Below are 15,706 nucleotides of genomic sequence, written 5' to 3' on the forward strand. Positions count from 1 at the left end.
TAACATCCTGCTCTCTGCCGTTTTTTTTACTCTTGTTCTCTGCCCTGATTCCACCAGTGTTGGGTTTTTAATAATGTCTAAGGGTGTTGCTTGAACTGTATGGGCACTTTTGGCCCTGTGGACTTTTTAGTCTAATAAACTCTGGTAAAGCAATCTTTTCACACCAGTTTATTTAATCTGTCTTTTATCATCGGCCAGTGGTGCATGTGGGTTGAAGATGAAAAGAAGTGTATAAAAGTGTAATACGGCTGTTTTAATGCTATGCTTTGGAATTTGTTTTGTTTACTTTTACTGAGGAGATAAAGTAATGCCTATTGTACAGTTTTACTATGTTTTATAGACACCCACTCTTATGTTATTCAGTATAACAATGTTTTACCAGTAGGTACTTTACTGGAAACACAGAATATAGTATCGAATTATTTTTTTTTATGTTTTGCAAATAATTTTCAAACCACTAGAGTGTTTTTAGCCCAATTTTGTCAGCAAAATATTTTTAATTCACATTTTTAATTTTTATTTTAAATATAATGCACTGTAGCATGATAACACATTATTTAATATATAATTATCCAACATTTATTCACTCTTATTTTTATTGATTTGTTTTTTAATTGTATTTATTTGTCATTAAAGTAGATACTTCATATAACATGGTCTGTAGAATTTATTTTTTGAGATGAATAACTTGTGGAAACATGGCTAATTTCATAACTAACATTTTAGTTTATGTGTCATGGATATAGTAATAAATGATAATAAATGAATGAAATAATTTTATTTTTGCGCATTATTTACTTTCACTGAGGAGATAAAGTAATGGCTATTGTACAGTTTTACTATGTTTTATAGACACCCACTTTTATGTTATTCAGCATAGCAATATTTTACCAAGGACCACGCTGGAGCCGCAAAAATATAAGGAATAATTTTTTTTTTATGTTTTGCCACTAATTTTCAAACCACTAGAGTGTTTTTAGCCCAATTTTGTCAACAAAACAATTTTAATTCACATTTTTATTTTTTATTTTAAATATAATGCACTGTAGCATGATTACACATTCTTTAATGTGACTGATTCCTGTGACGCTCCAGAGACAGACGAGCCTTCGCTGAGGCCAGCTTCCAGCAGAGACTGCAGCTCTGCACAAGACATTTGGCCAGCGAAGAAATTAAAACGATCGTGCCCAACTGAGCCTGGTTTCTCTCAAGGTTTTTTTTCTTCACTTCCGCCATTAGTGAAGTTTTTTTTCCCTCTCCGCTGTCGCCTCTGGCTTGCATGGTTCGGGATCTGTAGAGCTGCGCATCGTTGGATTTGCCCTTCAATATTTGGACTCTCAGTAGTGATTATTAAACCACACTGAACTGAGCTAAACTGAACTTAACTTAAACACTACAAACTGAACTACACTGTTCCTATTTACTATGACCTTTTATGTGAAGCTGCTTTGACACAATCTATATGTAGAAAGCGCTATACAAATAAAGGTGAATTGAATTGAATTGAATTTAATATATAATGATCTAACATTTATTCACCTTTTAAATTTATTTATTTATTTATTTATTTATTTTTTTTTTTACATATTTTAGACCAATTCTAATTGTAATAATTCTAACAAAAATATTTAAACTAAATCTGATGACAGTGAATATTATAATGGTTCAGATTGTTATTTTATTATACTATGTTTATTATTTTATATTATGTTTTTATCTTATTTTTATATGGATAATAATTTCTCTATATATTTTTTGTAAATTCTATTTATGTTTTCTACCTATCCAGCAACAGCACTGCTAGGAATAGTGGGATCCCATTGGTGTTTGTAAGGAATGCATCCTCAGTTATAAATAATACTAGATAGCCGGATTTCTCCCTCAGTACCAAGTTTGATGGCAAAATTTAGGGGCATCATAGGAGGCATTTCCAGCCAGGAACACAGAGACTCTATGAGAACGCGAGCTCTTTTCTCGGTGTGCCTGAAGGGAGCCTGTGGAGACTATGGATCTCCGTGTTCCGCTGTATAGTTCACACTGGGTGATTACATTTCAAATTTGGATTCAGATCTCGTCTCTGAAGTTTTATGGACCTTTTACTCAAGATTTAGTGTGTCTTACTTGGCTCTGCTAATGGCACGTAGAGACTGCGGCAACTCTTTGCTCACATATTAAACTGCTTTTTTGAGTATAATAAATGTATTCTTATTGACGTACAAATGAAAATACATTTCAGTAAGTGAAAATTAAAATTCATAATATGCCGATTCATTAATTGTATCTATCACAATTAATGGTGAATCACTATTTACTGACAGAGTCTCTATTTTTATTTGATTAGTTTTAATTTCAGTTTGATTTTAGTTAATTCTTTGTTTAATTTATTTGCTATTATTATTATTAGTAGTATTATTATTATTAGTAGTAGTAGTAGTAGTAATGTAAGTAGTATTACGCAGAATATTTTTTTAGCTTTAGTAATTTTAGTACTGAATAGTAATTTATTACTAATACTAGTACTACATTTCAGTTAGTTGTAAAGTCAACATTTATAATTTTCATTCATTTTTAAAGCTTTTTTGTTTGTTTGTTTTAAGCTTTTTGTGTAATATTTAAATTTTATTTCAACTTAATTTCAGTTTATTAAAAGTGTAAACTATAAAAACACTGTAAAATTATTCGTAAATTAGCATTTTTCCGTATTTTGTGATTCAGGTTTTTATTTATAATTTTTTTCCCATTTATTTATGCTTTTGAAATGCATTATGGGACCTTGATCTTGATGTTCCAACAACATTTAACCTTAAAAGTTTGAAAAAGTGACTTTTATTGACATTTTTAGTAGTTTAAGGTAGGGCTTTAGGCGATTAAATAAATTTTATTGATCAACTTGCGTGTGAAGTTCACACCGTTTTGTTTGAATGAAAATCGTTTTTCATCCTAACACGCTCCCCTCCGGGCTCCAGTAGTTTCCCCAAAATGTTGCACTCTTTGAAATGGAAAAAAAACAAAAACGCACAATCATGCCCACCAAAAGAAACGGCATAATTCAGGGCTGGCAGTCCCTGCACCGCAAGACATGCAGATTTTCAAACTGTACGCCACACCTTGTATTTTTCAGAGTTATGACACGCATATGAAAGGAACTAATACCCATAGATATACAGTATACAATGTGAATATCTATGACTGTTACTAATCTAACCAGCTGCAAAGACTTTCATTACCGTAAATATCAACACTGACACTGACTAGACTGATCTACAAGATGCAGCAACCCAACATAATTAAAAGCAATAAAATGCAGCCCACTAGCCTAATGTGAGTCATTTATGTGAACTGATATAACACAAAATAAAACTGAATAAAGCTCTGATCGCATGTTTATAAAAAAAAATTTAAAATCTTTTTAAAAAGTCTGTCAATAATTATGGGTTTTTCTTTCACTGTAGTTTACTTTCATTGTATTAAATGGTTTAGTTTATATTATTATTATTATTATTATTATTATTATTATTATTATTATTATTATTATTATTATTATTATTATTATTATTATTATTATAAAAGTCTTGTACCCAATTATGAATAGTTTGTCAAATTTGATCTTTAAATGGCAGCTTTTTTTTCTTTAGCATTTTTTATACTTTAATTAATTATAATTATGATAAAGATAGGTTAATAACCTTCAACTCCAAATTTTTTTTAGTTTGTGGGGGAAAAAATGATTTAAATCATAAATCGATTCTTTTGTGAAAAAAAAAAAATGTGTCTTTTTTTTTTTTAAGGCCATATCGCCCAGCGCTAGTTTAAAGTGATATATTGTCTGGTTTGTATATTACAGTACAAAAACCTTGTATTAAACTCCCTGTACATGTTCTGTTATTTTACAGACTTTTCCTCTATTTTGTATACACTATATTATTTCAGACTACTAAAATAAAAGTCACTTTATTCAACTGTAGAGTTAAATTTTCAACATCAAAAGTCGACAGAGCAGCGATCAACCTCCTATAATTCAATTCGCAACTGTAAATTAACATAAAACACGAAATACAGAAACTAGAAGCAGATATGTTTTTAGAGTGTAGGTCAGTTTTACTTAACAGTAGCAGCCATGAAAACCCCTCCAAAAATATTATTAAAACATACCCAGTACTTAACCCAGTAGATCTTTTTCACATCCTAGGTGAACCGCACATTAACCCGCAAGGAATTCTGACATGAAGCGTTATGACAAGAGTGTTGATCCCAACAGTAGGAGTGGCGCTCTGGCCACGAGGTTAAAACAATTCCCACCCAATCATACAAACAACACAATGGAAAAGCTGTCAGCCGGGAAGACAACAGAGGTGATGGGAGCGGACAGGGCTGTTCGTGGCGTTCAGGTGGACTGTTCCTGCTAATCCGATTTGACGTTCACATTTGCCGCTTGAGAGGAGCAGCTAGCCAGGCTTTGAAAAGAGCGACGGGCCTCCTTCAACAGGTTTCAGAAGGTGGAGGGTTATGGAAGATTGGCCACAGTTGATGGGGGTGACTGACCCAGCCATATTTCACTATTAGGCTGTGTTTATACTAGAGGGTTTGTTGTTTTCCTCCATTCAGGTATTTCCATTGCATTTCAAAAAAGATATCCATCCACACTACAACACTGAAAACATTGAAAAATGAAAACATATGTCAGAGTCTAAAGGTACTGGAGCTGTTTAATTACAGTTTATAAGGGAAAGTTCACCCAAAAATGAAAGTTGCCATCATTTACTCGCTCTCTATTGTTCCAAACCTGTTTGAGTTTCTTTTTTTCTGTTGGATGTCAAAGCAGCCATTGACACCCAATGATAATAATAATTAATAAAAATTCCTTAAATATAAATACTTTTCTGGACACTCAAATAGTTTTACAGATTTTGGGGAGAATCTCCTCAATCACTCAACCACCACCAATGTGCAGCATCCACCTGCACTTTTTTATTTTTTTATTCCTTTTTTATTTTTGTAATCTTTGGATGAAATTTCCCTTTAAATTGCATTGATAGAAAAATAAAGTATTTTAAGACGGCAGAAAAAAGATGGCAAAATTTATAAATCAGAACCGAACAAGATAAAAATCCGAATTATATAATAAAAAAAAATTATTAAAAAGCACAAATTATAACGCTATCAGTTATAACTGCTCTTTAAAAAAAATAAGTTTTTCCCAGTATTGAAGTAAACAATGACAAAATCTGAAAATGTGCAAATACAATTAATCAAACAAAAATGACAATTGCATTTGTTGTAAACCGGAAAGTATTCATAGTGCTTCACTTTTCCACATTTTTTTATGTTAAAGCCTTATTCCAAAATTGAGTAAATTCATGTATTTCCTCAAAATTCTACACACAATACCCCATAATGACGATGTGAACAAAAGATTTTTTTTAAATGGTTGCAAATTTATTAAAAATAAAAAAGCTAAAAAATCAGATGTACAGAAGTATCCACAGCCTTTGCTCAATACTTTGTTGATGCACCTTTGGCAGTAAATACAGCTTCAAGTCTTTTTGAATATGATGCCACAATCTTTGCACACCTGTCTTTGGGAATTTTTGCCCATTGCTCTTTGCAGTACCTCTCGAGCTCTATCAGGTTGGATGGGAAGCATCGCTGTACAGTCATTTTCAGATCTCTCCAGAGATATTCAATAGAGTTTAGGTCTGGGCTCTGGCTGGGCCACTCAATGACATTCACTGAGTTATTGTAAAGCCACTCCATTGATATTTAACTTAATATTGATATGATACAAAACGCTATGAATACTTTCCGGATGCACTGAACATATTTGGCATATCTTATTTTCTTTTATTTATTTATTTTTTACCATGCAGTTGTTTTAAGTTTTAATAAGTTATCCGCCGTGAAATGGTACATTTTCAATTTAGTTTTTTTTTTTTAGGTAAACAATATGGTCAACAGAAACAACAGAACAAATTGCTTCCTGAAAACAGGGAAATGGACTTGATCACATCTGAAAAATAAGAACAACTGAATTATCCTACAACAAGATCTGCAGCATTTCTAGAAGTTTCCATTTTCATTGGTTGAAACTGTGGATTAACATGGATGCCAGGAATAACCATAGCAAAAGTTGTGTTTTTTAAAACATAAACACACTAGTGCATATGTAGTTTTAAACTGTGACTGGAGCGCTGTCCAGTTGCCCCTCCTCTTCCTTAGTCCCGCTACGCTGTGCTATTTCCATATTGCCTCTGCTAAAAGCTATTTTGTCAACATTAGTCATTGTCAAAGTGTGTTTCTCCTCTGCCGCAAGAGCGATTCTCTCATTTTGATCATCAGATGTTTATTTGCTGTTTGTTTGTACCTTGGGGAATGGTACGTTTCACATTGAGCACGAGCAACAATCGCGTTGTAAAGCTGCATTTCACTTAGCTAAAAGAAGCTATTTACATATGGTTTCTTGCAGTCAGTGGCCCTGTCACTGTGTGAAGATCTCATTACAGTCGTGCCCCCTCCAGTGGCTCACAACCCTTCATGATCTCTAAATTTCTCTCTGTCAATCTGCTTTTTCTTCTCTATGTACTGTATGTTGCACAGGGACTAATTAGCAGAGATGCAGACCTCTGTGATCTTTCCCCCGCAGTACAGGCTGTCGCCAACTGTGGAGTAAAACATGCTGCATGAAACTGCACAGGCGTTACAGATTTAGCTAAATAAGAATGGAAAATATTGATATTATACTAGTTATCAAAACAAATAAACCTACTCTTTCTCTCTCTTAATGGATCAGTTGAAGTCAAAATTATTAGTCACCCTGTAGCATTTTTGTTTTTCAAAGACATTTTTAAACATAATAGTTTTAATATGCCATGATTTTTCCTGGAAAAGAGCCAGAGCAAAGTTTAACAACTATTTTGTATCTTTCTTGACCACTTGACCAAAGCCCAAATACTGAGACATACAAACTGACCAATCAACATGCACTGTAAAAAATCTTATGTGCTATTTACAAAAAAAAATTGTGGTAACACTATTGCACGTATTATTTTTAAGTAAATTTCAAGACTTGATTTTTTTAGCAAAAACCACTTGAATGAATCATGTGAAAATTACTAAATGTTTTGAGTGATAAATGAAGATTTTAATATTATTAGCGGAATGTGCTTTTATAATTTAAGCTAATCCACCACCATTTACTCATATTTATTTTTTTTAACAAAAACCACTTGAAAGAATCATGTAAAAATTACTAGTTTTTTTTTAAGTGATAGATGATGATTTTAATATTATTAGTGGAATGTGCTTTTATAATATATGCAAATAAATCACCATTTACTCAAATTTATTACTGAAAATTACTCATTCATCAAATGTAAAATATATAACGTATAATGAAATGCATACACAATACATTTAGGCCAAATATCATTTTATTACATGTTACACTGATAACAAAATGGTACAATATGTTAAACAAATCTATATAAAATTTACAGCATTGTTAATCTCTGATAAAAGTTCCTTTATCCATGTCATGGAAAAAACTGACCTGTCAACTTTCCTTTGTAGGAATAGTCACATTTTAGACAATATTTGACAGAATATGTGTATTGCAAACTTAATATACGTTTCTTTGTAAGTGATTTTAATTTGTGGAATATTTGTATAAATCCAGTTCAGCAATTCTAGATTTTCCAGGCTAGCCATGACTCACTTATCCTCCAAGACAATGCAGAAGTCCTCATGGTTGGTCATCCCTCTGACAGACAGCAATTCTCTGTGCATTCCCACACTGTAAAATAAACATTACGTTTATTATATTGAAATTATGCAGTTGTACATTTCAAATGTTTAAGGTTTACTAAAACACATTAAGGAAATATATTAATGAAATAAACCATTTCTTTTTATTTCTGTGAACAGTAATTCTTCATAATGTTTGAGTAGATGTTGCTGACTAACACAAATACACAAGTATTTTCACTTATAATGAACAGGGTGTTTAAATGTATACTAGTGTACAGACATTTATAAAAACAAACCATGTTTATACAAGGAATAGTGCATTCAACAGTGTAATGCTTGAGCTATATATTTTTTTGTAAGCATGCAAAAATATAAAATGCAGTTTTCGGAAGATCATAAATATCTGAAACAGTTTGAGACACTTACATTGCACTCCTGAATGAGCTCTTCCTCTTATTCATACAGATAAACCAGCAACAGAGGACGACATCTCTCGATTCATCCCTGATTTAATGTGAGGTCTGATGCAAAAAAGTGTAGAAATTAGTAATAATAATAATAATAATAATAATACACAAATAACATTATTAAAAATACCTGATGTATGGCACCCATTCTCTTTATCAAAATCTGCCTCAATAAACTGCTCCTCTTTAGTGGGAAAACTCTGCGAACGTTTTCTTCATTAAACTGAAAAATGAAGCAAACAAATATTAGTATTTATGTACAGTATTATATATAAACAGTTCATTACATCAGCAATGCTGTAAAAGGAACCTTATGAAATGGAAAAGCACTAGCTGTACATAAACCCCATTGAATAGCTACGTAGCTAACTTAGCTTAGCTTACACTTACCACTTAACAAGCTCACTGTTGTTCGTCTGCTTAACTGTTGCCTGATCGTTGCTGTTAAATATTATGATGCAAATAATTTGTTCAACTTCATTATATAATTCAGAATGAACATTGAAGCAAATCAATTTCAAATAGGAATGGGTGGTTAAAAATACCCGTGTATCCCTATATACATCATATGGCAAAAACTAAGCTCCTGAACAAGTTTGAACAGCATGTGTCTTTCCTGAAAGAGCTTAGGCTACTTAAGACAATAAAATGATAAACTGTTAATGCTTACCTCTTAACATGCTCGCTGTTGATCTGCTCCTTCAAAATGTCGTCTGATCACTGCCGTTGTTGAGATTCAAATGCAAACATCTCAATCAAATCCACATAATTGAGTGAATTTTCTTAAAATAAACGTGAAGCCATCTTTCCTCAATATTATTAGCTTAACTGGTTTCTCAAATTAAGCTTAATAATTGCACTAGTTTGCTTAAAAAAATAAGTAAAATTAAAATCTTAGTTATATTAGCGAAATCTCCTTAATATTTTATAATAAATCCAGAATATCAATTTTTTAAAGAAAATATGCTCATTTTTAATGACCACATTAATTTTTTTAATGAAAATTACAAGCCTCAAGATTCATTTTTTACAGTGTGGGACAACATCATAAAACCCCTTAAGTCCGTATTAACCAGACCCTAATCAAATCTGTACAGTAATTTTTTTATCTACTTCTTACATTTTTAACTATTTTAGGGTCAATATCTAGATTTTTTTTGTCTCTTTTGTGTCTTTTTCACCAAGAAGGTCCATACAGATTTCAGAGGCAGATACTGATTTGATTAGGGTCTGGTTAATACAGATTTTAGGAGTTTTATGATGTTGTCCCATGTTGATTGGTCAGTTTGTATGTCTCAGTATTTGGGTTTTGGTCAAATGGTCAAGAAAGATACAAAATAGTTGTTAAACTTTGCTCTGGCTCTTTTCCAGGAAAAATCATGGCATATTAAAACTATTATGTTTAAAAATGTCTTTGAAAAACAATAAAAATGTTACAGGATGGCTAATAATATATATATATATGTGTGTGTGCGTGCGTGCGTGCGTGCGTGCGTGCGTGCGTGCGTGCGTGCGTGCGTGCGTGCGTGCGTGCGTGCGTGCGTGCGTGCGTGCGTGCGTACGTGCGTGCGTGTATACAGTTGAAGTCAGAATTATTACTCCCCCTCTGAATTTTTTTTTTAATTTTTCCCAAATTATATTTAACGTAGCAAGGAAATTTTCGTAGTATGTCTAATAATATTTTTTCTTCTGAAAAAATTCGTATTTGTCGTATTTTTCAGACTGTCTACAGAACAAACTATCGTTATACAATAACTTGCCTAATTACCCTAACCTGTCTAGTTAACCTAATTAACCTAGTTAAGCCTTTAAATGTCACTATAAGCTGTATAGAAGTCTTGAAAAATATCTAGTCAAATATTTACTGTCATCATAGTAAAGATAAAATAAATCAGTTATTAGAGAGGAGTTATTAAAACTATTATGTTTAGAAATGTGTTGAAAAAAGCTCTCCGTTAAACAGAAGTTGGGGGAAAAAATAAACAGGGGGGCTAATAATTCTGACTTCAACTGTATTCTTGACCCAAACCCAACCCCAACCTAACAGTCTGCTTATAATGTATTGAGAATAAGTTGGCATGTAGATGCGATGTAACTTAAATTCAACAAAATGCACTAAATGGACCATCAAAATAAAGTGATACCAATTATTGTAGTTCAGTCTTCTTGCTTCCTCTGCTTTTAACTAATTAATAAATAATTAACATGATACATTTATTCTGTTTCACTTAGCCTGCATACAGTGAGATGTTATCATACAAACACATCCTCTATATATGTAATGGTGTTTCTATGAGTTGAGAGCTCTTGAAGAGCATACAAAAATGTGTAAAGGAGTCAAAAAAGCAGTATAAATTCCTCCATTACAAACACAAATGAAGATCTTCTGCAAGGACAGACGTTTCTGACACCTCAATTGAGCTGTAATGGATAACATTTACTATTATGGGAGATTTTACTGCTTGAGCATTTTGTCCTTTTTATGGTGTTCTTTGTTCTGCATTGTGTTCATATTTGAGTCAAACTGCTGCAGAGTTCATTTGGAAATGGACTAAATCCAATTTTTTAGCACTCAGTCGCGATTTTACCCTGAATTCATAAGAACTCTGAGCATGGTGCAACCTTTTAAGTGCATATTTGTGCTTAATTTGTGCAAATTTTCCATTAACAGCCGACGGACTTCAGTTTAATGGGAGTGACTTTTCTTTCTGTAGGTTATGTTTTACCCAGAAGGCCTTGATCTTGCCGTCGAGATTCATCATTTAGATAATTGAAATTGCAATGTTACAAAATAAATAAATAAAGTCATCAAGATGGATCATGACTTCTAGGCCTCTGCGGAAATTAAACCGGTCAAGGTAACCTAATTGCAGACTCATCCGAAAAGAAGTTCCCCCCGCAGGCTGCTGGGTGACAGAATGCAGGCGGATCCCGGAAAAGGACACCCCGGAGCTAAATATGGATAAAGATGAAAACGGAGAATCCTGCTGGATCGCTATGAAGTGGAGAGAGTGTGTGCGCTAGTTAATGTAGGAGGGGAAAATTGTCCTTAATTAGCTCGGAGCTTGGAAAAGGTTAGCGTCATGTATCACTGCACAGGGCAGCAAGACGTACTTTTAATTGGAGAACGAAAAGCTCTGACCAGAACACTAAGGCTGTACGTTTACCACCAATTCTGATAATATCGTGTAATTGGAGAGAAATCTGTCATGGAATACTTTCGCTCGTATTCTCGAAGGCTTCCACTTTAAAGGAAGATTAAGCAAGTTACGGCTTGCTTCTCTAATTGTGTATACTGAGATAATGAGTTGAAAGTTGAAGCAATTATTCCTTTCTCATATATATTTTTCTAATTTTCCAGCATATTTATATCTGTGAGTAGTTTGAGGTCAGATGGAAATAGCAAAGTTACGTCTCAATGACTTGAAAGTAAATTGAATTGTGTTGAATTAATGAACCAGTAATGTTTGCGATACCTTTCCCTCCCAATCAAGTAGTAGAACGAAAAAAGTGTTGATAGGAAGATCAAGCTCGTAACCCTCTTTATTAGAGTTTTCACTTGAACTGGAACTGATGCTAAATCACGAGTTGGTTAATTCTCTGACAGGAGACTAATAAATATTGATATGAATAATTCAGACCATATGTGTATCTTTGATTGCTCATTATGGGCAGCGAATGTACTACGCAATGTTAAATCGAGCTGCTGCAAATGACAAAGAGCAGAGACCATAAATAGACTTGAAACCTGCTAATGGAAGTCATTATTATGAATTTATGCTTTGAAAAAACATAAATCATTATAGATTGTTTCAAATTGGCACCAGCTCAGCCATGAATAACCGTGTTCGTGCTGAGCTCAACTGAAATGCTGCTGTAATAGATGGGAAGAAAGAGGATGGGTAAAGGTCTAGTGTTTGATAGGATATAATGTACTGTAATGGGGAGGGGGAACAGAGTCTTTAAGAGGTGAACTTAATTTGAAGATTCATATATATGCACACTTATTTCTCTTATCTATTATTTGATGAAGAACTTTTGATGTAATCAACAAAAATGTATTTACGGTCTTGTTAAAACAATCATTTGCCATTAAATTAAAGAAACGCATTCAGCATTAGTTTCCTTATGTTTAGTTAAATGCTGTTTTTGTGTTTTTAAATTGTAATAATATTTTACAGCATTTTATTGTATTTTTTGATCAAATAAATGCAGTTTTGGTGAACATTAAAAAAATAATAATAATAAAATAAAAAACTGTCCACAGACTTTTGAATGGCAGTGTAAATTTTCATCAGGCTAAAGGAGACAAGTATTGTGAATGAGACACTATCTATCAGAGATGGGGGATGTGACTTGACTTGAGTCAGACTTAAGTCGCAAAATTTAGTACTTGAGACTTGCTTGACAAATATCCAAAAAAGACTCAACTTGACTTGGACTTAAATGTCATGACTTGAGACTTGACTTTAGTTAAATGACTGGAAATAACTTGTTTTTGTTAAATACATAACCATTTGTTACATACAAATTATGCATTAATTATGCATAACATACAAAACCGAAAATTCCACTCATGCGCAGTAGGCTATTATCAGCTCATCAGTTCTCAGATCAGTCCAAAAGATATAGCGAAAGGCACACGCTCAACCCATTTTGCAAGGGATTGTACAATCTGATGTGAGGCACAGCTCGGTGCTGCCTCTCCTGCCTCCCCTGACTGCATGTCCCTGATTTGTATAGTATTGTATTTGTAATGTTTAACGTTTAAGTTTTTCACATGTTAGGGGTTAACTTTAATCATAAAATAAGATTGCAATAAAACAATTTGTTAAATGATATAATACAGTTTTTTTTTTTTTTTACTCGAATGCATAATTTTTTTCCCCCGATACCGAAAAAAAAGAAACCATTTAAGACTGTAAATCTCGAAACCTGTCTGAAACATATGTGTGAAATGGGCTATATAAAATATCAGAAATCTAAAGGTTCAAAATTGCCTTTAGAATTCATTCTTAGCAGTGCATATCACTAATTAAAATAATTTTTATTTGGCATTATTGAAATGTACAAAATGTTTCTGAGGAAGACAATCTTTACATTTAATATAATAATGTTTTTGTATTTAAAGAAAAAAACAATAATTTTGATTCAATAGTTTTCCCCCTAAAAAACTACCTGTGCACTACACTATATATATTTTAATGGCTTTTTGAAAAAAGCACACACATTATTTATATATATATATATATAAAGAAATAGCAAAAGTTAGAAAATCCACAAAAATTTGATTGACTTGAAAGTGACTTGCTAGACCAAAGTATGACTTGACTCAGACAAAAATTGACTTGACTTGCTTCAGACTTAAAAGTTATGCCTCAAGACTTGCTTGTGACTTGCACAGGTGTGATTTACTCCCACCTCTGCTATTTATACAGTAATACTACACCATTTCTGAATTGTGGAAATTCACAAACAAAGTTTAGGTTGTTGTGCTACCTTACTGTGCAAAAGATGGCTTTTAATAGATCCATCCTTTGATGTTTTGAGGTGTGTGTGTGTACGTTAGTCAGGATTAATATTTTATCAAAACCTGCTGTTTCTTAGCAGGACTTTTGTGTTACAAAGCCAAGAAATGAGTGTAAATGAATTATGCAGTGAATGAATTTTGTACATGCTGGAGATTACATATATTATATATATATATATATATATATATATATATATATATATATATATATATATATATATATATGTATGTATATGTATGTATATGTATGTATATGTATGTATGTACAGGTATATATATATATATATATATATATATATATATATATATATATATATTATAGCGTTTCCCATTTAACATTTTTTAATTTACTTTTAATTTATTTTATTTGATTTAATTGTTTGTAATAATAACATTTATACATTACCACTGTATATAATAATAATAATAATAATTATAATAATGATAGTGGAGTGGCATGGTGGCGCAGTGGTTAGCATTGTCGCCTCACTGCAAGACGGTTGCTGGGTTGAGCCTTGGCTGGGTCAGTTGGCATTTCTGTGTGGAGTTTGCAAGTTCTCCCCGTGTTGGCGTGGGTTTCCTCTGGGTACTCTGGTTTCCCCCACAAATCCTAACACAATAGGTGAATTGAACAAGCTAAAAAGCTAAATTGTCTATAGTGTATGTGTGTGATTGGGAGTGTATGGGTAAAAAAAGTACCTAAATAGTTTTGCATTTTGAATTTTTCTTCTTCAGTTGAATAAAATACTACTTTCAATTTTCCTTTCATATGTTTTGTCATGAAGATTTCTTAAAAATAGTGCAAAAATCTTATCATCTCATTCTCTTTAACCCAATCTCATGTCTCGTCTCGTAGAGTAAGCGTCTCATCACACACCTAGTATGTATGTATGTATATATATATATATATATATATATATATATATATATATATATATATATATATTTGTGTATGTGTGTATATATTACATATACAGTACATATAAATGACAATAGACAATTATTTTATGCATAGTTTGTAATTTAATTTAAACAAAAGTTATTTGAAACATTAAAATATACCTTACTTTGTGTATTTATTTTATTATTTAGATTTTCTATTTATTTTTATTTTTCCAGTGCTTTGTTTGAAAAAAATCTAAAAAAAAAAAAATCTAAATAGCTTGCGTAAAGTTCCCCATCTACATAAATTATTCTGCAAACAAAAATATTCCCACTTCTCATTTTGACGTGTATGCTAGAACCTACTGGTAAGCTGTTCCCCATTGCTATTCATTTGGAGTTGGTGTTCTGGCTCCAGCTTGTTATCCAGCTTTTGTGCTGTTCAATTGCAGGGCAGATCCAAGCATTGAATACCAATGGGCATAATTCTTCTTACCTGAGTTTCAACTGGCAACTCAATTGGATGAGGTTGATTCCAACAATCACATGGCTGTTTGCACTCAGCAGGATGACAGTGGGCAAGCTTGATGAAATTAAAAAAGTCAAGGTAGGCGCTACCATGTTGAATTTGCAGACAGCCGAGCTGAAAATGGGCCAAGTGTTGGAAAAGAATGAGGAGAGGGGGGAAAAGCAGAGCATGAACTAAATCAAGCCCCTTAATTGGCTTGTTAAGACATGAAAGAGTCGACTGAGTGGGGTGGCCTTGAAGGAAAAGTATAAAAGGGTTGGAACAAGAGAGCAACAGACGGGAAGGAGGATAATGGAAGAGAAGGGAGGGCGCGAATAAAAAGCTAAAGTTAAGTTGACCGACAACTTTGTTTAATTTGGCCGTTTTTAAAGAGTGATTGGGAAGCCGGAGCTGTATGCTGGGGAATGAGATTGTAGCATGCACCGGGCCAGTCTGATGAAGCCATTACGGACCCCCTTCTCTCGTACTCAATCATTGTGACACATCAATAGGTGCGTTAGATGGTCATTCTTCAAAAAGCAAGAGACCCACCTCGCCTACAGTACTAATCGCTCC

The 15,706-nt window shown here is 32.8% G+C and overlaps 1 protein-coding gene and 1 long non-coding RNA gene across 6 annotated transcripts in view; one reads left to right on the forward strand and one right to left on the reverse strand.

Annotated features, from left to right (window-relative positions):
* The window catches only part of rbfox3a (RNA binding fox-1 homolog 3a), a 756,006-nt gene that overhangs the window by 164,725 nt on the left and 575,575 nt on the right, over window positions 1-15,706 (forward strand). The gene's annotated exons all lie outside the window — the stretch shown is intronic.
* Window positions 7,656-8,471, reverse strand: LOC130238162 (uncharacterized). The gene is made up of 3 exons (XR_008838610.1): window positions 8,341-8,471; window positions 8,170-8,264; window positions 7,656-7,789 (listed from the first exon to the last, which is right to left on the reverse strand). It is a non-coding gene; the product is annotated as an uncharacterized LOC130238162 (long non-coding RNA).

This window comes from Danio aesculapii, chromosome 12 (assembly GCF_903798145.1).
Source record: "Danio aesculapii chromosome 12, fDanAes4.1, whole genome shotgun sequence".
NCBI lineage: Eukaryota > Metazoa > Chordata > Actinopteri > Cypriniformes > Danionidae > Danio > Danio aesculapii.